The sequence below is a fragment of the Protopterus annectens genome, chromosome 1.part0 (assembly GCF_019279795.1).
Source record: "Protopterus annectens isolate FY-2018-M chromosome 1.part0, PAN1.0, whole genome shotgun sequence".
NCBI classification, from domain to species: Eukaryota; Metazoa; Chordata; order Ceratodontiformes; family Protopteridae; genus Protopterus; species Protopterus annectens.
Window position 1 is genome coordinate 441,992,394 of NC_056725.1, and position 25,735 is coordinate 442,018,128.

Below are 25,735 nucleotides of genomic sequence, written 5' to 3' on the forward strand. Positions count from 1 at the left end.
CTTTTAAAGTGTTTTATGGTATCAATTGATGACTTTATTGTTTAATTGCTTATTTAGTAATGTATATAAAACAAGTGTGTGATGTGAAGTATTTGTGTACTCCAAAAGGCTGCGTATGCCGAGACGTTAGAGAGGAATATATTTTATTCATTGGGTTCCTGGTCTTTGTTTTTCATTGTATTTGTTGTTGTCAATGGGGACTCCTGTCTGATCTTGTCTGTGAGCCTGTCCATCACCACTGTAAATAAGAAAGGGCTCAGAGCTGATCCCTGATGTAATCCCACCTCCACCTTAAATGCATCTGTCACTCCCACCACAGACCTCACTGCTGCCACACTACCCTTGTACATATCCTGTACCACTCTTACATACTTCTCTGCCACTCCTGCCTTCTTCATGCAATACCACAACTCCTCTCTAGGCACCCTGTCATATGTTTTCTCTAAGTCCACAAAGACACAATGGCACTCCTTCTGACCTTCTCTGTATTTCTAACTCAACATTCTCAGAGCAAACTTCACATCTGTAGTGCTCTTTCCTGGCATGAAACCATACTGCCGATCACTAATCATTACCTCCCTTCTTAACCTAGCTTCCACTACTCTTTCCCATAACTTCATGCTGTGACTGATCAATGCTATCCCTCTGTAGTTACTACAGCTCTCCACATCACCCTTATTCTTAAAATCTATGCCCAAACACTGTTTCTCTACTCCTCACATATCCTCTCACTTTCCAAGATTTCATTAACAATCTGGTTAAAAACTTCACTGCCACTTCTCCTAAACACCTCCATGCTTTCACAGGTATGTCATCTGGACCAACTACCTTTCCATTCTTTATTCTCTTCATAGCTATCCTTACTTCCTCCTTGATAATCCACTGCACGTCCTGATTCACCATACCCACATCATCCAACCTTCTCTCTCTCTCTCATTCTCTTCATTCATCAGCCCCTTAAAGTACTCTTTGCATCTGCTCAACACACTCTGCTCGTTTGTGAGTATGTTTCCCTCATTATCCTTTATCACCCTTACCTGCTGCACATCTTTCCTAGCTCGGTCCCTCTGTCTAGCCAATCAGTACAGGTCCTTTTCTCCATCCTTACTGTCCAACCTGTCATACACCTCTTCATATTCTTCATCCTTAGCCTTTGTCACCTCTCTCGTTGCCATGCACCTCATCTCCTTATACTCTTATCTACTTTCTTCATCTTTCTGACAGTCCCACTTCTTCTTCAACAACCTCTTCATCTGTATACTCACCTGTACTTCTTCATTCCACCAGCAGGTCTCCTTGCCCTCCTTCTTCTGTCCAGATGTCACACCAAGCACCTTTCTAGCCATCTCCCTTACTAGCTCTGCTGTAGCTACCCAGATATTCGGTAACTCTTCACTGCCACCCAGTGCCTGCCTTAACTCTTGCCTGAACTCAACCTCACAATCACTCTTTTTCAGTTTCCACCATTTGATCCTTGGTGCTGCCCTCACACTCCTCCTCCTTTTCTTGATCACCAATGTCATCCCACATCCCAAAATTCTATGCTGCCTAACTACACTTTCCCCTGTCACCACTTTACAGTCTCCAATCTCCTTCAAACTGGCTGTCCTGCATAGTTTATAATACACGCTTGTGCATCTTCCTCCACTCTTGTATATCACCCAGTGCTCCTCCCTCTTGTTAAAATATGTATTCACCACAGCCATGTCCATCCTTTTTGCAAAATCAACTACCATCTTACCTTCTGCATTCCTTTGCTTAACATCATACCTACCTATCACTTCCTAATACCCTCTGTTCCCTTCATCAACATGCACATTGAAATCTGCTCCAATCACCACTCTCTCACCCTTGGGTACAGTCATCACCACTTCATCCAAATCACTACAAGATTTTTCTTTCCCATCCATTGCTCACCCAACTTGCAGAGTATATGCACTAACAACATTTATCATTACACAATTCATATCCAGCTACATAAACATCACTCTATCTGACACTATTTTCACCTCCAAAAACACTCCGGGCATACTGTCCCTTCAGGATAACCCATACACCATTTCTCCTCCCATCCACACCATGATAGAACAATTTAAACTCCCCTCCAATACACCTAGCCTTACCACCCTTCCATCTGGTCTCTTGCACACACAATAAATCAACCTTCCTTCTGTCCATCATATCACCTGGCTCTGTTTCTATACCAGTCATACTACTAAAATTAAAAGTTCCTACCCTCACTACCACACTCCTAGCCTTTTTCCTCTCTTCCTGCCATATGAGTGTCAGACATCCTCCAGGGTATGTCTGGGAATGCAAAGGCGACTGTGCTATTAAATGACTTAAGTGTGTTACACCAATATTTAGAAAGTATCACTAATTCTGGCCCATGTATGTGTGGCATCCTCCAGATGTCCTGCTCTAACAGGTTGAGAAGAATGACTAAGCAGCAAGAGTGTAAATACAGTGTGCTATACTGACATAGAACAGGAATGTATATCATGTATTATCTGTGCATATGTATGCATGAGTAGTTGTACCTGGCCGCCTCATAACAACATACAAGGGATGCAAAATGTCAGGTAAATAACCTGTACATGTTGTAAACGTGTGTAATCTTAGTTTCTGTGCATCCAACATATGTTAAATTTCTACAGCTACTGGTTGTTGCATTGCCTGGACACAGCCATGGGTACTAGAATATGCATAATTATCAAGTTGAAATTGGAGAGGTGTTCCACTGTGTTATGAACTTGTGTCCATCCCTACTACAAACAGCTATATGGCCACCTACATAGCTGTATGGCTCAGCAATGCCTTACTTGTAAAACCTGCCTCCACCAAGGTAGAGTTATCCCCTTTGCTGGAAAGCAGCAATACACAAACCACATAATTGGTTGCTATATTGGCTGTACAGGGCAAAGTAGGAGCAGGCACCAACTTGGCAGCAAGTCAACCTTTGTCTGAATTAGCATATAAGGTCACAGGTGGATTACTGTTAGGCTAACTATGAGTACAAATTGGACACATCCACCAAGGGCAAATACAAGACCATCTTCACATATGTTTGAATTCTCAGAGGCAACAACCCAACCCACCCTGTAATGGTGGTCAATCACACCACATACACACACACCATAGCTATAGCCAACTTGCTGCACTACAATGACCCAAACCATACATCCAAATCCAAAAAAGAATGTTTTCACCAGAAGACAATCAATGCTTTAGAATGGCCCAGTCCAAGTCCACACCAGATCCAATAGAAAATCTGTGGTGTGCCCTGAAGAGGGCTGTGGAGAAGAGATGACCTCACAATCTGACAGAGTTGGAGGGCTTCTGCAAGTGAGTGTGTACAAATATTGCCAAATCGAGATGTGCCATGCTGATACACACCTTTCCAAGAGGACTGACTGTTGTTATGAAATCAAAAGGTGCTTTAAGAAAGTATTCATTTAAGGATGTGTACAGTCATGCAACCAGCCTATTGTATGTATTTCAACTTCTATATGTTACCCCTAACTGGTGTGTTTGTTCTTCAATTGGATTGGACAGGTCATAGGTCACATTAAAGGTGGGAAATGTTATCACATGGTTTCTGTGATCTCATGTTATATATCAGACAAACCTGGCATGTTAACAGGGGTGTCTACACTTATAATATCTACTGTAAGCTTAGAAGGTCATTAGTGTAACTGGTTCTGTTGTAATATACATGTACTGCAGGTTTTGAAGTGTAAAACTCAAAATATGTCATTAATTAGTGACACCAGTCCTCAGATCATCCCAGTAATGTGTCAGACAAACACAGGGTTTATTTAAAACAGACCAGAAATATGAGCCACACATGTCAACATTCAGCAACACTCTGCACAGTTGAGAGGTATGTTCTTCAGGAGTTGCCACTGTGCTATACAGGTGAACAGCAATTATGAGTACATGGGTGCAGTGTGTGTTACCTGAAGGCCCATCACTTGCTAACATTACTCACGTATCACAGAGGTGTATATAAGTAATAACATTAAGTGAAAAGGGCTGTACTGCATGATGTTGAGGGCTGTCCAGGGTGTGTATGTAGTGGTCTGACTGTGTTGTGAATGTCACCAGTTGGCTATTGTGAGGTCTGTGTAATGCCTGTCTGCCACCTCACCTGTATGTTTCTGTGTGTGTTTGTGGGTGTGTGTGGATGTGTGTGTGCGTGTGTGTGTGCGTGTGTGTGTGTGTGTGTGTGTGTGTGTGTGTGTGTGTGTGTGTGTGTGTGTGTAGCAGCAAACATTATAGTGCAGGTATTAATTTGCATACGTTGTCTTCCTTTCACAGCTGGACATGGTGGTCATGGTCTCCCCACTCAGAATCTGATTTCAGTGTCTCTGGAGACTCTGACAATGATGATGGTCATAGTCAGGCTCAGGTAGGGTATTCAGTGGCTGATAATGTGCTATCTGTTGGCATTCTCACATTCATCCACAATGTCTCCACACACAGTCACAATGCCCACACATACCCCAGCAGCCACAGATGATGGACAGTTGGCAGGTGGTGGATGGAACAGGCTAGTGTGGTGACTATGGCAGGTGTGAGTTTAGACACTGGCCATAGCCAGAGTGCAGATGCGGTCCCACACAAGTGGATGCACAGGGGTGCTCTCAGGAGGACTGCTGCTCATTAAGCCACAGTTGCGAGTGCCAGAGGAGGTGTTACCAGACGCATGTTTCTGGCTGTCATGGATGCTTAGGCATGTAGTAAATGCAACACCAGACAAATAGGGTGTTGGATGCAATTCTTCCTGATTTACGTGGTGACATACATGACCTTATTGAGGCCACAAATCAAACTTCTGAAGTCATGAATAGACGGTGGGATGAGACCTTGGCAATCCTCGAACATGGCATGTCTGTGCTAGAGCGTGTGGTGGGAGATGGGCATCGGCCACATGGATATAGGGTAGCACCAACATCAGCTGAGAGTCTATGGGGCTGTGCACCTTCACACTCCCATAGTGGCAGTGACACCACACTACAGAAGGGGGATTGCTGTCCACATCACAACGGAGTAGGCCATGGGCACGTGGTCCTGGCTGTTCCAGTAAGGGACACGGATCCAGCAGACACCAGTTACCGTCAGGAAGCAGTACTGCATCTGGCCTTGGGCCGGGTGGTGCCAGTGAGACCCCTGGCAGGACAAGTTCCCATGTCCATGGGCAGAGACAGTGACCTGGACACCCTGCCATGTAAGGTCCACAGCTGTCCAACATACACCTGTGTAGGGCAGATGGTGTGACTGTGTGCATACACACACACACACACACACACACACACACACACACACACACACACACACACATCTGTATCACCTCTAGACACAAACAGCACCGCTGCACAGCCCATCAATAGGATACCCCGCCAAACACACACATGATGTCAATCAAATGGCCCAGCCTAGGCCCCTGGCAAACACATACCCCACCCTGTGCATATGATGATACCTGTGCCACATCCCTGTCATCCATACCATCTATGCAGGGACATGCTAATATGGGTCTGACACACAGGGTGAATACAGTGCAGTTTAGCTATGTAATGCTTTGTAAGATGCTGTCTGCTTGCATTTGTAATGGGTACACATAAAGGTGTATGTACCTTATTAGCCATGATGCATTATTGATGTTACTACCACTGACTGAATGTAGTTTGAAATGCTGTACTCTGTTTGTGTTCCAGGTGTCTGTGTGTCAGCAGGCTGTGGCCCTGCAGACATTACCAACATGGAGTATGGCAGAGTGGAAATAAACCGACCGTTTCGTAGCCAAGGAATAGCTTTATATGTACATTTACCAGGTATGTATGTACGCAACAGTGTGTGAGGGACACTGTTGTCAGATAATGTGACCTTGCATATATACCCCTTGTCAGAGACAGGTAGCCTTCAGACATGTCACCTCAGTGATGTGTACTACCACAGGCTCATACATACAGAACAGGTTACTGAAGTACTGTCAGTAGGTCCCTCACAAACATAACCATTAGATTAACCACAGCAGATTCAGTTGTCAGCACCTGTTGCCCCTGCCATTTCTTTCCCATACACTCAACCCTAATACAGTTGGTCAGGGCATGCATGGTACTATGTATGACAGGCATGTGGTATGTATTCCTGAGTTCACAGGGTGGAACAGGGAGAAAAAATGGTATATCCTTCGCATACACACAGAAAAAGACTGACACAGGGGTGTGCATTCAGTAACACAAACACAGTTGGCAATAGACAGATTAATAAACCTACATATCCACTTTAATGTACTATAGTGCTACATACACATGACATGCCCCACATAGATTATATGCGTGGGACATAACCCACAACCTCTTACACATAATGTTGTGAATGCCTTCATGAATGGTGAGATAACCCACCAAAAATACCAACTGGAGTCATCTATGGCTCCTACAAGCCTGGACAAGAGATAACAGATGTTGTATCAGCATGATGTTTCAGTCAGGTATGATATCTGATGCTGGCATATGTGTGTCACTACACTAACTGTGACCTATTTGGCAACAATATCACATACATGGCCATTGTTAGGGGACACAGACCACAAATATCTGTATATTCCGTAGACATCTGTACAGATGACTGGCATGGCCTGTGCAATGGTTTAACATGCTGCATGTGAGGCAGATGCCATTAAAACGCTATATAAATTAAGTAATCTGATGAAGCGTAGATGTATACTACGTGAAAGCGCTTATTTCTTCCTTGGATCCTAATAAAGCTTTCTTTGGAGTTTTCTATGGGATTGGACTGAATTTTGTTACACTATTCGTTTGAATATTGTGGCTGGTAACTCTTGTTTTGATTTTGTGACTTGTGCTATATAAATTAATGTCATCGGAAGGTGGTAAACAGTCGTGGATGATACACACATCAAAATGGTATAACCCACACAGGATATGATTCTTACCCAAACACACACACAATTGCCAGTATTGCAATTAGAACGCTTACATATCAAGTTATTTCTACTACAATGTTATGCAGTTATCAAACACGCCATGGAGTTTACATGATTTCACCTTGTCCAAAGGAACTTTTAAGGTGAATGACATCAGCAGGCCTTGTAAAGTAGGGTGATTGAAAGTGAATTCACACACACACACACACACACACACACACACACACACACACACACACACACACACACACACACACACACACACACACTTACTTGCCAGTATTGAGATTAGAGCCCCTGCCTGTCCAGTTATTTCTACTATAGTGTTACTTAGTTATCACACGTGCTCCAGAGCTTAAAGGGGTGATAGGTGTCCAGTGGTACTTCTAAGGTGAATGACAGCAGCAGATCTTGTGAATTATGGCAATGTGAAGTGTACTGAATGGGAGCAGTCTCCTAGTACTTAGGCCTATGGACACACACACACACACACACACACACACACACACACACACACACACACACACACACACGCACAGACACACACATATACACACACTCATACACACACAGGTAGCTGATGTGATATTATAACCCCAACATCAGTACTATTACACAATGGGGCTTACCTTTTATGCTGGCACATGCAACTGTTTACAACTGGTATGCCGCTGTCCACAGCAGGATATCACTATATGCCATTCAGGGTTGCCGTGTGTGTGACTCACTCTGTCTGTGTCCTCCTGTGTCTCTCTCTCTCTATCTATCACTGTCTGTCTCTCACTTCCCTACAACTATGCATGTGTGTGTGTGTGTGTGTGTGTGTGTGTGTGTGTGTGTGTGTGTGTGTGTGTGCTTGACATTGCCCATATATATGCCTGTGATCACATGCAACAGATGCAGATATATCACATAAGGGCCACCTACAGCTAGCTGAGGGTAATCCTGTCTGTTGTGTGTGTTTAGGGACAGTTAAGGTGTACATAGCTGTCTGTATGCACAGACATATATACACAATACAGTCATATAGCCCGATGTGAGTTCCAACATATCCTGTGATTTTCTTAAGTGTAGGAGCATGCCCAGTGTGATATTCTATAGTTAGAGTGGGACTCCATTCAAGAGATAAGTGTACTCCAGTCTGGGTTTTTTGTGCTACAGCCATACCTCTCAGGAGTACACAGGGCTTTCCTCAGGGTACTCGGTTTGTTTAGCAGACATTTCTGACATATCTATAGTCTGACACTGCAATGTAGTGTGTCATTACCTAGTGGCAGACAACCTCAGATCATTGCAGTGCTTCACCAGAGGAATACTAGTTGTATGTTGTGTAGACTAATATTATGAGGCCAGCTGTGTACATTCTTGCCAAAGAAGGCCAGTTGTAAGGTGTGGCTACACCCCATTGAGTGATGATACACTATGTAAACAGTCCAACAGCTTGGTGTATACTGGCTGGGGATCTCCTGCTTGTGTGGTATCTTTCTAACCTGAGATGTCATATCCTGGTGAGGCCATACCTCTCACCTATCCATTGTTTGGCAGATTGTCCAGGTGTTTGGCTAGGGGTTTCATCCAGTCTACGTAAACTTGTGTTTTTATGGCAAGTTAGTTGCATATAATTGAAGAGTGATGTTACAAAATAATGACAGACAGTACTGTTTCAGACTACATATCCTTCAGACAATTGCTGCTACTGCAAACCCCTCACCCTATCAAATTCCTCAGTATGTAAGGGAGATATTTACAACAAATGCCTATCATTGTGTCTTTGTTCCACTTTTATTTCTGCCCTTGCCCAGACGTCTTGCTGTCTGAAGTTGTGTGTTATGGGTGTGGGTACAGAGTGCATTCTACTGTAAAGGCATGACCATTATATGTAAAAGCAAACATAAAAAAATAATTATTGAAAATAACCACTGGCAACATTACCAAAAAGCAGTATATTCACAAAAGCCTTAGCACCTTGGCTTCACTGTCTTCAAGAAGTCCATTATATGGGTAGTATATTCCACATAGCACTGTGACATCTGGGTATGTCTGTGGCAGAGCAGTAGGTGTCACTGACATGCATAATAGCTGGCACTGCAGTTATCTGCACATGGCCCTGTCAAAGACAGCACTGTACCTAGGGCACTACAAGACGACAGCCAGGAGAATGTTTTGGCCAGATCCTGACAGTATTAACCACACGTACACATAGCTCATTGACTCCTTCATATTGTGGACATGCAACATGTTTTCATGTGTATAGGGACAGCCCTGCCAATTTGTGCTATGCTGCTATTTCCCTGCAAGCATACATGTTACTGCATTTCTGTGGGTATATGGGGAGGGGCACACCTGTCAACTGTACACATTTGCACAGACTGTGCTGATATTTGCTTTACATTTTGGTTCCATTTAACATACTAGTGTGCCCTGTCTTGGGGACTTGAGGCATATCAGTAAAGACCACAGGTCAGATTTTAATGGCATACATTTGAGTTTCAGACTTCTTAGCCTTCATAGCCTTACTGCAATTGTGAGACCTGCTGTGCTATCACTGTGTGAGTCTGTAGGGGGGTAATTCAACATTGCCGCCATTTGTGAGCCTTTGCCAGACATTTATCTCTGGTTTTCTACATCTGAATTGCTGTGTTGGTCTGAGGGGTAGGTATGGGATACACTGACATCCATGCCTGTGACCTAGGACCTCCCAGTTAATTGGCCCCACACATATACTGCAGTGGGATTTTGCCACCTTGGGTACTACTGGATAGTGTATTGAGACCAGTATTGGGCAGACATTTCCTGGTGTCCCACATAGCTGTCAATTGTCTGCTGCTATCCCAGTAGGCTACCCATTCCATTGCATGCATACAGCATTACCATAGATATGCTACCAAAACATACTAATCCATTCATTTATTGTTAAGAAGACTGACTTACCTTGTGCCTGTGGCAGTTGTGAGGATAGTGCTTGAGGGTTGCCTCTGTTGGATGCACACAGTACACTGCTTATACATGGTAAGTTACAGGTAATGTGTTGTGTGTGTCATCCATTTTACTGTGTGTGCGAGTCAGAGAGAGGTGTCAGTCCCTGGGTCCATGCAGTGTCAATGTGTGTACTATGCGTTGCCTCTTTGCCAAGGCCTGAGCATGCTGGACATGCCTCCATCTGCCTACAGGAACAGGCTCAGGGGCCTCCTCCTCTGAGTCTCTCTGTGCTTGTGGAGACTTTGGCAATGGTGGTGGGCTGTGTGGCCCTTCCCCATGCTGTTCCTACTGCAGCTGTTTCTGCAGGAAAATATTATGTAGCATGGCACATACTATGAACATGTGTGCACATGTGGCTGAAGAGTACTACAAGGCTCCACCAGATATGTCAAGGTAGCAGAACCGTGACTCTAGCATCCCAAACACACTTTCTATAGTGATCCTGGTTTGTCGGTGTGCCTCATTATATTGTTCTTACGTGGGTGTGTGTGCATTTCTGATAGGTGTCATCATCCACAGCTCCAGTGCATAGCCAGCATCCCCCACCAGATGGCCATACCAGATGTCCCCAGTAGCAAATGACTGGTACAGCTGTGACAAATGCCAGATGTGGGACTCGTGATAGCTTCCAGGGCTGCCAGCATACAGATTCATGATAATGCCCTGAATATTGCACACAACCTGGTAGTTGATGGAGGGGAAGCTCTTGTGGTTTATGTAAATCCTACCCTGTTCACTGGGTGGTGCTTTGATGTGGATGTGCGTGCAGTCTATCACACCCAGTACCTCCGGGTATTCTGCTACACAGTGAAAGAGATGCATATTTCTGGTCCTCTCCTCACGAGTGTTGGGGAAGTAAATTTTCTCACCAACATGTGATGGGATGGCATCCAAGAACTGGAGTATCATGGATGCAGATCCCTGTGAGACTTCCATGATCTCCCCAGTAGGTCTTTGGAAAGTACCTGTAGCTAGTATTCTTAAGGATACACATACCTTAGTATCCACTGCTATGTGTTCTCCTCTGTTGGCTCTGGATCTGAGTTGAGGCTGGCACAGCTCAATGATTTGCTGCAGTATGTGTCTGTCCACCTGTAGCACTCTACTATCTCCAGATCATGTAGCTCCTGGTAAGTTACCCTGGGTCTGAACATTCTTCTCCTCCCCCTTGGTCTGTGGTAGTTATGAGCATTATCCTCCTCACCACCCTCAGCCTCTAGCACATACTGATGGATCAAAGAAATGGCAGCTCCTAACATTTTTTCAGTTAAAATTCACCCACATGTGTACACCAATGATGCAGAGTTTGTGGGGAAAAAACAGATGCTAAAGTGTTTCCATTGTTTATACTGTTGTGCTGCAGCTGCTGCCTGTATGATTGGCTGACTATGATGCATTCCACCTGCCAGCTATGTTATTAGTACTTAGTTGCTTCAATTCTGCTATTTCCCTTTTTTTCCCCTTCCCATTTCGCCTCTTTTAAGCCTGTAGGCACTCCGCACAAATCGGATGTCCAAATGTAAACAATGCTGCTATTTCCGTATTTTTTTTGTTTTGTTTTAGACCCAGTGCATGCCACACAAACCTATTTAGTTAAGGTAAACAATGAGAAATGGCCCTCCCCTGGACATGAACACACTCTTCATTTCATGGAATAAGTCAATACAGCCTGAGACATACACCCTTGCTTAGCTGTGCTTAGCTAAGCTTATCTGGGAGCCATGGAGCTCCAATGTGCTTAGAGCAAGCATGACACCCCCTTTTCATGTCAGCTGCTCCTCCTGCCTACACAATGGTATTATAGCACCTACACACTTAGGTACAGTTTGGCACTTAGAATATTTTTGTGAGTCAGTACATTTCTCTCATTAGCATACACCACTGCCTTAATCCCTAGTTACTGCACTACACCAGAGCCTTTCCCCTTAGTAACCATTGTTCCCTGGTATTGTTTTGATTCTGCATGCCATAGATTATAATGGCAAAATGCAGATTTCCCTTAAAATTGTGTTTTCACATTTTTTTTGGCACAATCCTGTTTGCGCGCCACTGCCCTATGCTTAATTGGCCAAGATCGGCCCAAAAAATTTTTTATTTTTCAAAAAATTAAACACTTTTCCATGCCAATGGCCATATATTTGGCCATTGGCATGCCTAAAGATTATAATACATGCTTTTATTTGAGCTGTCATTCCTCCGTTTTAATTTTTGCAGGTATGTATTTGGCTAGTAGCCAATTACATTTCTGCAACTATCTATTCTTGCATGGATGTCTGTCTGCTTGCTGAAACATTAATTCATCTCATTTCCATGGTTTTCACCAGCAAATGTGGTAATTAGCATTATGCAGTGGTGTCCGTGCAGGAATAGTGCAGGCAGACTTGTGCACGTCAGAACAGTAGTTTACTGGATCGTTTGGCAGCCATATTCCATGCAGGAATGGCTACACTGTTCTTGCATGGAGATTTCACTTTATTGAATCCCAGGGAGAGTCAAATGCTATATGTATAAAGTTAGACTCCCATGTTTTCTGCTTGATTTACCTTTTACTATTAACTACATAGCCATTCAGCAGGTTGTATATTAATTGGTATTATATTATCTGCAGATTGTATATTAATCGGCATTATGGACAGCACTATGGCTTACTGGTTATGATTTCTACCCTCAATGTTTGGAACTCAGTCATGATCATTAGGCACTTTCTGTGTGCAGTTTAACTGTATTCTGCTTGGGATTTCTCTGGAAATCCATGTTTTCTTCCCAGAATATGTGAGTTGAGTGGCTATTATAGAAACAAACTGCATAGAACTGAATTTATACTTGTCCTTGTAGCCCAGATTATGGCTGGAAAGAGACAGATGAAACAGTTCACTTACTACTTTAAAGATGCATGGATTAAGTTCATTAAAAATAACAAATACCTATTGCAGCAATTTCTTATGTTTACATAACCACTCAACACTGGATAAAAATGCTGAATGTGTAAGTATATCTTATTATCTAGGTAGCAGTTTGTAACATTACATGAAAAAATAGCATTATTTGAAACAGCAACAGTTAAATAGTATATATTGTATGGCATTTGTCTAATTACTAATGGCTGTTTTCTGATAAGACAGTTTACCTTACCATTCATAACATGTTCCAGTGTTTCAGTGTATAATTGTTAAACTGCCCAGTAATGCAGCTAGTTAGCTTGATTTAAATAAACAAACAAGTTTTTTTTTCGAGATGTCTTAATTTCAGGATGTAGAAGATGCTATCCCAGGTTGAGAAGTGAGGTATCTTTCTATGTAACCAGAATAGCACTTAACGTGGGAAGGAATAAGCAGCCTTGCAGCAATGTGACTTGTAGCAGTGCAGGCCACATTATGAAGTGCTCCCATTCTAGCAGTAGAGTGGTTTAACACTAAGGGCAATTTTATGTGTGAGAATGAAACTAATGCAGAGAATCAGATAAGCCTACAAATTAATACATGTAAATTAAATCACTCATTTTAACGATATAACATTTATTTTTTCATTATTCCTATTGAGCATACTGTTGTAATATGCTCCATTACTGAGATTAATGAAAAGTGATGTACATTTAATTTTAAAAAATATGATTTAGTTCACAAAGATTTCTTATTAATGTGTTGGTATCCCAAACTAAAACACTAGTAATATCATGAACATGCAATGGGACTTAATTATGTAACTCAGTTCTAGTTATTAAGAACAGCAAATGAATAATGGACTTTTGACACTCATTTCTGTAAGAGATTAATAAATGAAGAAAAAAGTCAAATTTTGGATTCTATTGGATACATTTTTTTCTATACTCGAGATTGTCATGTGAACATTCTGAATATGATATTGATTACATTTGCAGCCATAGTGAATAAAAGAAAGCTTACTGTCTGTCTCCAGATTTAATAATAAGCCTAAGACTTAGGGTCAGATTCCATAAACTTCACACAGTTTGGCGGATTGCACAGAGTTCTGCACAATATTTACAGCAAGTCAGGTGATATGCAGATGTGCCCTGGTCTAATGAACGTAATTCAATACAAAGAAAACACAATAAATAACCAGTTATGTCAGTGCAACTACAGTCAAGTAGCATTCCAAAGAAAAATGTCCATTATAAATATTTTTTCTCTTTAGAAAGGGAGTCAAACTAAATTGATATGCATATGTAATATAATGTGTCACTTTGTTTTATTTTTAAAAACAATGCTATCCTAATCTCATCTTATTGGCTTCTATTTAAGGTAATATCTAAATGTTATGCATACAGTATTTGAAAAGCAATGCTGGTAGACAAACTAAATGGAATATGTCAATATGTGGAAAACAATGACTGAAAGCAAATGAGCATTGTTTTCACTGCTGTTGGATTTTTGTTAAAATACTGTATAAAACTGTGGCTCTGCTTAGAACATGCACTTCTATTCTTTAAAACTATTTTGTCCTGTTTTTATTTTATTTTATTTTATGGTAAGAAAAATCATATCACTGCACTGTGACACCTTAAATGTGTGTTTTTAGTTTTCTGTACATTACTTCTGTGTGGGGGAATTTTGTCTGGTGTTCTCATCAACATGGAGTGCTATGATTTAGTCCTTTTAAAATTCATTCACCGGGATTTAGTAAGGTTCCATGCAGGAATAGCTTATTCCTGCATGGAAGTGACCGTTTAGGAGCAGCACGGCAGCGCACCATGCATAGTAATGAAGGTGCACTACCTCAGCTCCTAAACGGACAGGGAGCGTGAACGAGTGCAGGGGCATGTCTGAGAGCAGAGCTCTCACAATATACATGCCCCCGCAGTCAAGAACTGCTGTATGACAATTACAATGAGCGAGACTGCTCATAGGGGGTTGCATACCCCTAACAGCATAGATCAATTCAGAATGTCCAGATGTGTGGCACATATGTCTGCCCTGTCCTTCCTTTGCCCTTTCAAATCACTGGGATGATCTCATCAATGAAGTTTGAAATAATGGCAAACATACGAGTGTCAAACAACAAATCCATCAGAAAATGTACATAAAAATAAATTCTGTTACCTTAGCGACACCCCAAGTTTATAAGAGCAATATTTAAAATATAATAATATAAACACTTTTTTTTATCAAGCAGATTAAATTTAACTGTAGGTGCATGGGTTTGCCCATTGCTTACCTACACATACTGTAGCTTAAATGGCGCAAGGAGACAAATATCAAGATACATGCAAATGAAGCAGTACTGCAGTAGTGTAGTGGTCAGAGCATTCACCTTATGAGCAGTCATTCTGGTTCGATTCTCACTTCAGTAAATTCCATTTTCCATGTCAAATCACTTTATGAACAATATTTTTTGTTGTATAACCTACTAAATAACATATATTTGTGAACTGGAGTACTGCATTAAATGCACATGTGAGGTGTCATTGTAATAATGTAAAATTCACAGATAAACACAAGTGCCCCATACAGTATATGTACATATGAATCAAGGATACAAGTCGAAGGTATAATGTGTAATGAATGATAGATTCATAGAGTGTCCAAACCCATGACCTTCCCAAGAACCATGTTACATTTCTGTCTAAATTAGTGCAGGGTTAAGAGGGAGTAAGCACTTGTAAGCAATAGAAAGCAGGTATAAGACTGTTTGCTTGGGGATAAGCAATGTGCACACAGGTTAAGAAATATTGAAGCTAACTCTCTGTAAGCATATTTAACCAGAAGTTAGCATTGCTTACCGTTGCGCAATCCTGTGCAAACCAGCTTACAATTGCTTAAAAGTGCCTTAATCACTCTGTATCCAACAGCCGCTGTTCTGCCCAGCAACAAAATAAACAGCCCTTACAGGTCTTGAACCCAAGACCCTGTAAACTATAGTCACAACAGTTAACCACTACACCATGACAGCTGTGCAGACAGTTGTTTTTCAAATACATCAGTCAGTACATATATTGAATAATATTGAACAATTGCTGTGACTTCTACAATTGTGTTGTACTTGTTAGCGATATTACTGTTGCATCACATATGCTGTTATATCTAAATATACACATATTAGATACATATGGTGTGATACATCTGGGAAGGTATACACAACAGTAATGTTTACACATGGCAAGGATATGGATATATACATATACATATGTAGTTATATATGTACATGTACATACACATATATATTCATATATATGTATTTATATACATCTGTATAGTGCATCATATATATGGCCATATATAGATCTCTCTCTCTCTCTCTATATATATATATATATATATATATATATATATATATATATATATATATATATATATATATAGATACATATGTATATATATATATATATATATATATATATATATATATATATATATATATATATATATGTATATATATATGTTTACCATATGTCCAGAGCATGGAGTGGAGTCATACCTCAGCACCAATAGTCTCAACCTCTTAGTGCAAAGGGATGTCATGTATGTATTGCAAGTATATATATGTAGACTGTTGCTACTGTAACAGGGGTTGTCTTAACAGAAATGTTGTGTGTGGGAGATCACATCTGCTATTGACATGTACGCCATCAGTTACTGACAAACATCCTAAGTTCATCATAGTACAGTACCACTGATATCACAGTAATGATCGTGTGGACTACAGCAGAGATATGATATGACCAATAAATGTGGACAGTCTGGCACACTCTGGTCAGTCCAGAGGTATATAAAGATCCCCTTAGTGCGAGACATGTGGACCAAGCCTGACAATGTAGATGTTAACAGCCATGTAAATGGGTATATCACGTAAATACTGGACTACATATGCCCACACAGTTTATCCATTCACACACTCCTGTCTGTCCTGACACATAATAACTGGTGGTGCAGAGGTCATGACCACATGCTACTCACTAGTTAGTGACATACATCTGTACAGCATCCCGCTGCTTTGTTAGAAATACATGACAGTTATGGTGGCCTGGCAGCAGTACATCTGGCAAATATCTGGGCATACCATCACACTGGGTAATTACACTAAGCTGCTATGCATGTAACAAAGCACTGTGAAAACTACAGGCAGACTGCCACAACACTGGCCTACATGAGGGAATACACATGTACCTGCAAATATAGCAGGCTCTACAGGCATGTCACAGCACAGAGTAACAGGCACCTGTGTGAAAGTGCATACCCACATTCAGTGTGAACACAGCCCCAGCCACATATGGTAAGCAAGCTTAATATTGCAGTATATGGACTGTCTGATCAACACCATCCTCATATGTGCCACTCACACACTAACCCTACATATACTGGGCCATGATACAGTGTGGTCCGATGCCTGTCAGTGGTATGGGGCATGTGTGTGTTTGGCCCTACAAACATGTAAGCCGATAGGGTACCATACACTGGAGTAGCATGTAACATCAGATAGAATAGGAATAAGAACAATGACATCTACCACAGTCTGTACACAGGCCTTGGTATGTATTCACAATACACATACTGTCAACAATCACCATACGTGCACAGACCTCACTACTGTACACACAACCACAGAATGCCCAGGTTATGGCCTCAAATTTAGCCCCTATTATACATAACATGTCTAGCAGTCTGATATCTGACTGGCATGTTATCAGTTATGATGTCAATAAATAATGGTGTACAGAACATATGCACCTCTTACTGCATGACATATGTACAAGGGTTCACAGGCTTGTGGCTGGAGGCACAAACCCAGGGCCAATATTGACATGTTGCTGTGATAACCTCATACATTTACTGTTGTAATAAGGTTGGTTGTGACATATGTCCTACGAGGGATATGAAGTCAGTAACTCTCATGGCTGTCACCATGTACTGACTGCAATCCTCAGACTATGCTTCTGCAGTTATAAAACAGGTAATCTGTGAGTAACACAAGACTCCAAATGGTGGCCAGTCTGCAGATAACCCAACAGGTGGGAGTTTCCTCAAACTCATAACACTGTCATGACAGGTATTAAATCATGCAGACCAGCCATATCGACACAAGCCCTGTTAAATCAACATTACTCCAAATGCAGAAGAGCAACACTTACATTCTGCAGTCATGTCTGGAACATCCCCCTCCTGTTTGTTGGCCTGTCTTCACAGTTTATGTTGTCAGAGGTATATCCCACCACCATCTGTGATGCTGTTTTCCAAACATTGACATGAAGTCCTGCTCACAGTGAACGAAAAGGGCTAACACCCACAGGATGTTCCTAATTATAGGAGTGTGTTTCCATACAATTGGCTATGGGAATGTTACCACAGCTGTTCCACATGCAATCAGCTAGTGAGGGACTGCAATTCGTGCAGAGGACATCAGCTGATCATGAGCATCACTTACAAAACACAAGCTGCTCCCTAAGCAAAGCAGGTGTACTTCTCCACATCCACCAGACAGGGAGTGAGAGAGACAGACAGAGACAAAGTAAGACAGGGAGGGGGTGAGAGAGTAAAACCTAAGCATGTTTATGTCATACATTTGGGGTTTCAAACCCCTGCCTATATATTGCTATTACATGTCTATGCAGTTATTGTATGCGCCATAGAGCTTACATGTTGGGGACCTGTCCAAAGGTATATTTGACGGTGAGAGACATCAGCAACAGTGATAAAGGAAGGATAACGTAGGTGTCGTACATGTCTGTGCACAAGAACAGGCATCAAGGTCAACACAACCACACTCTCCCAGGGACTCACACACATTATCACAGTTGTCAGGGTCAGGATTAGACTTCCTAACTAGCTAGTTTGCCACAATACAGTAATACATAGGTATCACATGCACCACAGGGGTTATCAGGATGATATATGGGCAAAGGGTATGTCAAGGTGTCTGACATCAAAAAGCATGCTTCAGTAGGCCAGTGGGAGGTGTAGTGAGTGTGAGTGGCATCCAACTAATTATACTCCAACACACACAGACACGGGTTTGCCAGTACTGACATGCATGAGTACATTGCTTCACAGATGTGTAGTGGTTGACTGTGCCAGAAGGCTGTACAAGGCTAGGTAAAGGGTATACCTTGGCATCAGGCCACATGACAATGGTCTGCAGCATGGCTCATGGGTATAGTGTCTGGTTTGGCCCACACATGTGGGTATTGAATTCACCATCAGTCATTTTGGTTACTATTGTGGGTGGCCAGTGCTGTGCAATGCTTGCCATGTATGTGTTCTATAGTCCATGGCATGGATGGTGTCTGGGATGTGCACACATCCCACATGCATCTTCTGTGACATTTGGAAGTGTACTTGTGGTATGGTGTGTAGACCTCATGTTGTGAGAACTGGCAATGGACACCAGGTCGACCCTGCACCTACATTGACAGAATGATACAGGTATTCTCTGGTGTCAGTGGCATCTGTCCATACAGGGGATGTGCATAAGGCATGGTATGTCCTTTGTGGGTTACATTTTCTTGTTGCAGGTGTCCAGTGGGGAACATAATGAAGAGCAATGTATGCAATGATTTGCCTATTGTAGGGATGGGACAAAGTGCCATGTCTTCTGTAGTCCACTGCAATCACATCATGGTTACTATCTGAAGGCAGTATGCAGGGAACTACCAACATAGTGGTTGTTGCCTAGCCAAGTGTGTTTGTGTATGAGACATGGGTTGAGAGTGTTCTCTGGGAAATACGAGGGTTGCCTATATTTTTCCCCAAGCCATGATGTACATGTAGGGGTATGGATTGTCTACCCTAGCCACTCTGCTGTTTGACATCTGTTATCCTTGTAAGGTGGCCATTGTGGCATATAATAGGCCCACCATATAATAAACCCGCTCCACAATGAGTCCTGTTATTACACACTCACAGCTACTTCCACACAGGATATGTATGACAAACACACACACACACACACACACACACACACACACACACACACACACACACACACACACACACACACACACACACACACAAGTTTCATAGTTGAGATGTCTGGGATTAGAACACCTACCTAACTAGTACATCACACTACAGCATTACGCAGTTGTAGCATGTGCCATGAGCTTACTGGGCTAGGTCTTCCCCAAAGGTGTATTTCAAAGTGAATGACATCAGCAGGCTTGCCAAAGTAGGGCAATGAACATTGTAGTGTCTGTGAATGGCCTCAAAAGAATTGATCCCTACACAGACAAACAAACACACAAAGATTTACAGTTGCCATGTCTGGGATCAGGACTCCTAACTAACTAGTACATCACACTACAGCATTAAGCAGTTATAGCATGTGCCACAGAGCTTACTGGGATACTTCTTTCCCAAAGGTGTATTTCAAAGTGAATGACATCAGCAGCCCTGCCAAAGTAGGGCATTTGAAATTGTAGTGAGTGTGAATGGCCTCAAAAGCATTGATCCCTACATAGATAAACACACACACACAAAGTTCTACAGTTGCCATGTCTGGGAATACAACTCCTACTTAGCTAGTACATCACACTACAGCATTACGCAGTTATAGGACACTCTATGGAGATTACTGTGCTACTCTTTCCCCAAAGGTGTATTTCAAAGTGAATGACATCAGCAGCCCTGCCAAAATAGGGCATTTGAAATTGTAGTGAGTGTGAATGGCATCAAAAGCATTGATTCCTACACACACACACACACACACACACACACACACACACACACACACACACACACACACACACACACACACACACAGTTGCCATGTCTAGGATTAAAACTCTTACCTAACTAGTACATCACACTACAGCATTGCTCAGTTATAGCATGCACCACGGAGCTTATGGAACTACTCCTTCCCCAAAGGTGTATTTCAAAGTGAAGACATCAGCAGGCTTGCCATAGTAGGGCAATGGGGAGTGCAGTGTGTGTGCATGGGCCATAATCCATTCATCTGGAAGCAAACACACAGCACTCAGGCACACACAGGTTTATATTTCACAGATACGTGTATACAACTGCTAGATGACTACTGACTTGTGCAGTCATGTTACACAGTTATCACATGCACCACAGACACTATAGTGCTGAGGGATACCAGAGGCAAATGTCTACAGTGATTGACATTTGCACATCATGTGGTTTTAGCCAACTGGATGTGTGCTGGGTGGGACAGGCCTCATGATGGGAGGCTCCTTGTCACTGTCACTCTCTTCCACACATCTATGTATGTGTAATTTTGGCCTATTATAGTGTGTTGTCCTTGGATATATGTGTGCATTTCTATCCAATGTGTGTGCAAAACATGACTGGTGTGTACTGAGGAGTGTGTGCACGAACATCTGTGACTGTCAGATATGTATAGTCCACTGTTGTTGCCAGGCATGGGCTTCATTTCTCTAAGCGTGGGAGCATGCCCAGTATGACCTTTCAGTATTTTTATGTCAGACATGGGCTTTGCTTCTCTAAGTGTAGGAGCATGCCCAGTATGACCTTCTGTATTGAATGTGTGAATCCATTCCAGGTAGGTTGTACTCCAGTGCAGGCTTTTCTGTTCTACACCTACAGCTAGCAACCTGTTTCTGTGGGATATCTGTAGATCGGTTGACAATATGGGGACAAAATGGGCAAAGGATAGTGGGTTACTGTAGGTAATTGTGTCTGTGCTGCTCCTGTTACATGGTCTTGGTGTTAGCAGAGACATTTAGACATATGTACCGTTTTACACTGTGATGTTTTATGTCATGTAGTACTGTCAGGTATACAGATTTGCTTGTAGTAATGTCCTGGGGAACACAGGGTGAATGCAGCTGTGTCCAGTATTGTGGTTTGCAGCCTACATATTCTTGCAGAATCATGCCATTCTGGAGGGGAAGCTGCAGACACTTGATGATGGGTCTGTGTAAATGGTTCAGCACCTTGGTACAGTGGTGTCTGAGGATCCTATGCTTGTACATCCATCAACATGACATTATGGGCATATCCTGCTGTGGCCATACCTCACAGCTGTACAGATTCACACAGGTTACCCAGAGACAGGGGTCATAATTCTGGACATTACCCATTCACATTGTGGTTTATGAGCAGGTTTGTAGCCACCCATTCCTGTGGTTGCAGGCAGGGATAGTATGTGCACACGGCTGAGTTTCACATTTCACACACTCCATGCTGTCCATGCTCCTACCCCCTATTATTCTATCCTCTTCCAAACATTATGCAAACATTATCTGATAAGTTTCCTATAGTTATCACCTCATCCCAGCAGTAATTTGGTGTTAGTCCACAGTTCATGCAGTAGGACATCGTGAACATGTTACTGGGATTTGTCCACGTGGCCTTGCATTTGGGTTCTATGGATTGTGTTATGTTGTTATTTGGGAGTCCATGACATAACATACATTGGCAGTATGGGGTGACACAGGCCTTTGGCAGAGGACTTTAGGCCATTTGGTAGTGATGCAAGCCTGCTGTAGCAGGCCATTGCATTGTGTCACTCCTACAGTCCCAGACTACAAGATACTATATTCCCCTGGGGTGACAGGGTAGGTGTGCAAGGTGTTAATGTCAATACTTTCTGTCATTATTGATCCAGTGGTGTGGATGCTGGCAGGGCGCTGCTTACAGCTGGGGACACACCTGCATGGGACACCTGTTCTGCATGCTGCTTTCTTTGGCTATTGCCATACAGAGGTGGGGGTCATATTGTACTCATTCCCAACAGCAGGGATAAGACCAGAGAGGTACCTGTGGGTGATGGTGGGGTGAGCTGGGTGCATGTGTGCTATGGACACTACTTGCATCTAACTTACAGATATGCATGGGGCATTCCACTTATGCTGGCTTGTGCAGGGACATCAGCAGTTTCTCAGTACTTCATACCTGTGACCTTTATGGTCTGCCAGTTTTTGGCCAGACGACATTGGTATTCCATACTACAAACCCAAATAATGTGCTGCTAACCTGTATGTACAATTTCAAAGGTGTGTCCATTTGACAGTAACATATTATACATTGTCTGTCTGAGGTACTTCCACCTGTGTACTGTTTGTATGTCTGGGCCCACATTCATGCCATGTCTATCTTTCAGATGGTGACAGATATTACTTCCAAACATTTACTATGGCTTACTGCTGGAATGTGTTCTGCTGGGATGCATTGCATTTGGCACTGCAGTTGTGAAAACTTGGCCATGTCATCAGCAGTACTGGCCAATGGCCACTAGGACAAACCTCACCATGCCTACATACTGACCACTCTCACACAATGTACAGCACACACCAACCTAACACACACAGCCCTGCATATTGTACACATGTTACAATCTATCCTGCTACTTTGGCCAGCTCGGGTAATCTGTGCTCCACTATTATACCTACACATACATGTTACAACATTTCTACATAGGATTGGGGGGGGACACACCTGACACTTGTACACATTTGCTATGACTGTACTGGTATTTCAGGTACTCCATTTCATTCTGTATTCTGACCTATCATGCTGACTAGAGGCATATCATTGTACTACAGGTCTTAGGTTTGATTGACCTACATTTCAGTTTCAGACTTCTTACCCATCAGAACTAACATCCCACTGCCTGACCTTTTATAGTCTGTCTGTGTAGGTCTGGAGGGGGAATGTTCTCCATAGCCATCAATCAGAGGCCTTAGTACAGCCTTTGTTTGTGTTTGTCTATGCCTGTCCTGCTGGCCGAGACTGTTGCTGGGAATTTGAGCCTCCCTGACTGGCATGTGTGTGTCCTATAGACACACATGTGGCCCACCACATTTCCTGCAAGTTTTGTCACCTTGTCTAGTACTATGGTGACACCAGTATTTGTTACAAATTTCATGCTGCCACTATAGGTGTCCACTATCTGCTGGCATCCCATTCAGCCACCCAATTCCCTTGCATGCTCACACCCATACCATAGATACAAGTAACAAAACATACTACTCCATTCTTCGGCAAATGATAGGGAGAGTGACTTACCTTGTGGCTGTGCCAGTATTGATGATGGTGCTGGCTATGTCAGATGCACATAGTACACTCCCTATACATGGTTAAGTACAGGTAGTGTCATGTTTGGCATCGCTTTTACTGAATGTGTGAGTCAGAGAGAGGTATCATTCCCTGGGTTCCTACCATGTCAGTGTATGTGCTATGCGTTGCCTCTTTGCCATGGCCTGGGCATACTGGGCATGCCTCCTTCTGCCTACTGGGGCAGGCTCAGGTTGTTCCTCCTCTGAGTCACTCTGTGCCTGTGCAAGCCTTGGCAATGGTGGGGGCTGTGTGGCCCTGCCCTGTGCTGTTCCTGCTGCAGCTGGTTCCGCAGGATCATATTGTGTAGCATGGCACATACGATGACAATTTGGGTACATGTAGCTGGTGAGTACTGCAAGGCTCCACTGGATATGTCCAGGCACCAGAACTGTGACTTAAGCATCCCAAACACATGCTCTATTATGATTCTGGTCTGTGCATGTGGCTCATTATGGAGTTCTTGTTCGGGTGTGTGTGCATTTCTGATGGGTGTCATCAGCCATGGCTCCAGTGTGTAACCAGCATCCCCCACTAGGTGGCCATAAGGGATGTCCCCATTGACAAATCTCTGGTACAGCTGTGTCATATGCCAGATGTGGGAGTCGTGATAGCTTCCAGGGCAGCCAGCACACACATTCATTATAATGCCCTGGGCATCACACATGACTTGGCAGTTGATAGAGGGGAAGCCCTTGTGGTTGATGTAGACCCTACCAGGCTCACTGGTTGGTGCTTTGATGCATATGTGCATGCAGTCTATAGCACCCACTACCTCAGGGTATTCTGCTATTTGGTGGAGGAAACACATATTTCTGGTCAACACCTCACGGCTGTTGTGGAAATATATGTGCTCACTGGCATGTGCTGACATGGCATTCAAGGTACTGGTGGAGTACCATGGATGCTGATGCCTGTGAGATCCCCATGATATCCCCAGTTGGTCTTTGGAAGGTACCTGTGGCTAGTATTCTTAGGAACCAAAAATGCTATCAGGATACCACTTGCCCCTCAATTTTAAAAGTTCCAATGCAACAGCAAAGTTAAATAAACAGCTTGGATACAAATTTAAAAGGTATGTTTGAACAGAACATGGAAGGAAGGGAACTTTCTTGTAATCAATGTTCTTTTATTTTAGAAACGGACAGGTTATACATCCCCTCTAGTAACATTAATATCACAGCTAAGGACCACTATACATGTTAGAATATATGAACACATGTATGAGGTGAAATGTAAAAAAGACACCAATGCCTTTTTCAAACACTCTTTAGTATGTCCCAACATGCATATTCGTTTCTTTGTGCTTGACAGGATAAAGCAAGATCCTAGGGGGGGGTGACTGGGAGACTGCACTTTGTACTAAGGAACTCATTTGGCAATTAAACAAACATCCTGGTTGTTTAAGTCTGACAAGATGAAAAGTTGCCAGTTATAACCTAGGAGTAACTTTTACTTCATTTTTATTCATGTTTTATTTGACACTTACTATTTTTTAGTGAAACATGATTTATTTGCAACAGGATTTATTTATCTGTTCATTTAACTGGAGTGTTTCTTGTAAACTTATCATGTTTTTAAAAAACAGTTTGGTATCAAACTTACACATTTAGTATTTATGTAGTTTGCACTTTACAACAACTTCATTAAGACACCTACATTTTAAACACTGACATTAACATAGAAATGTATGTAGTAAATGAATTTATGAATTTAACAACAGGGCATAGGATGTATTATTATTTTTATGATATATCTTCCTTTTGGTATAAGCACAAACATAATGACATCATTGTTTTTGCTAAACATA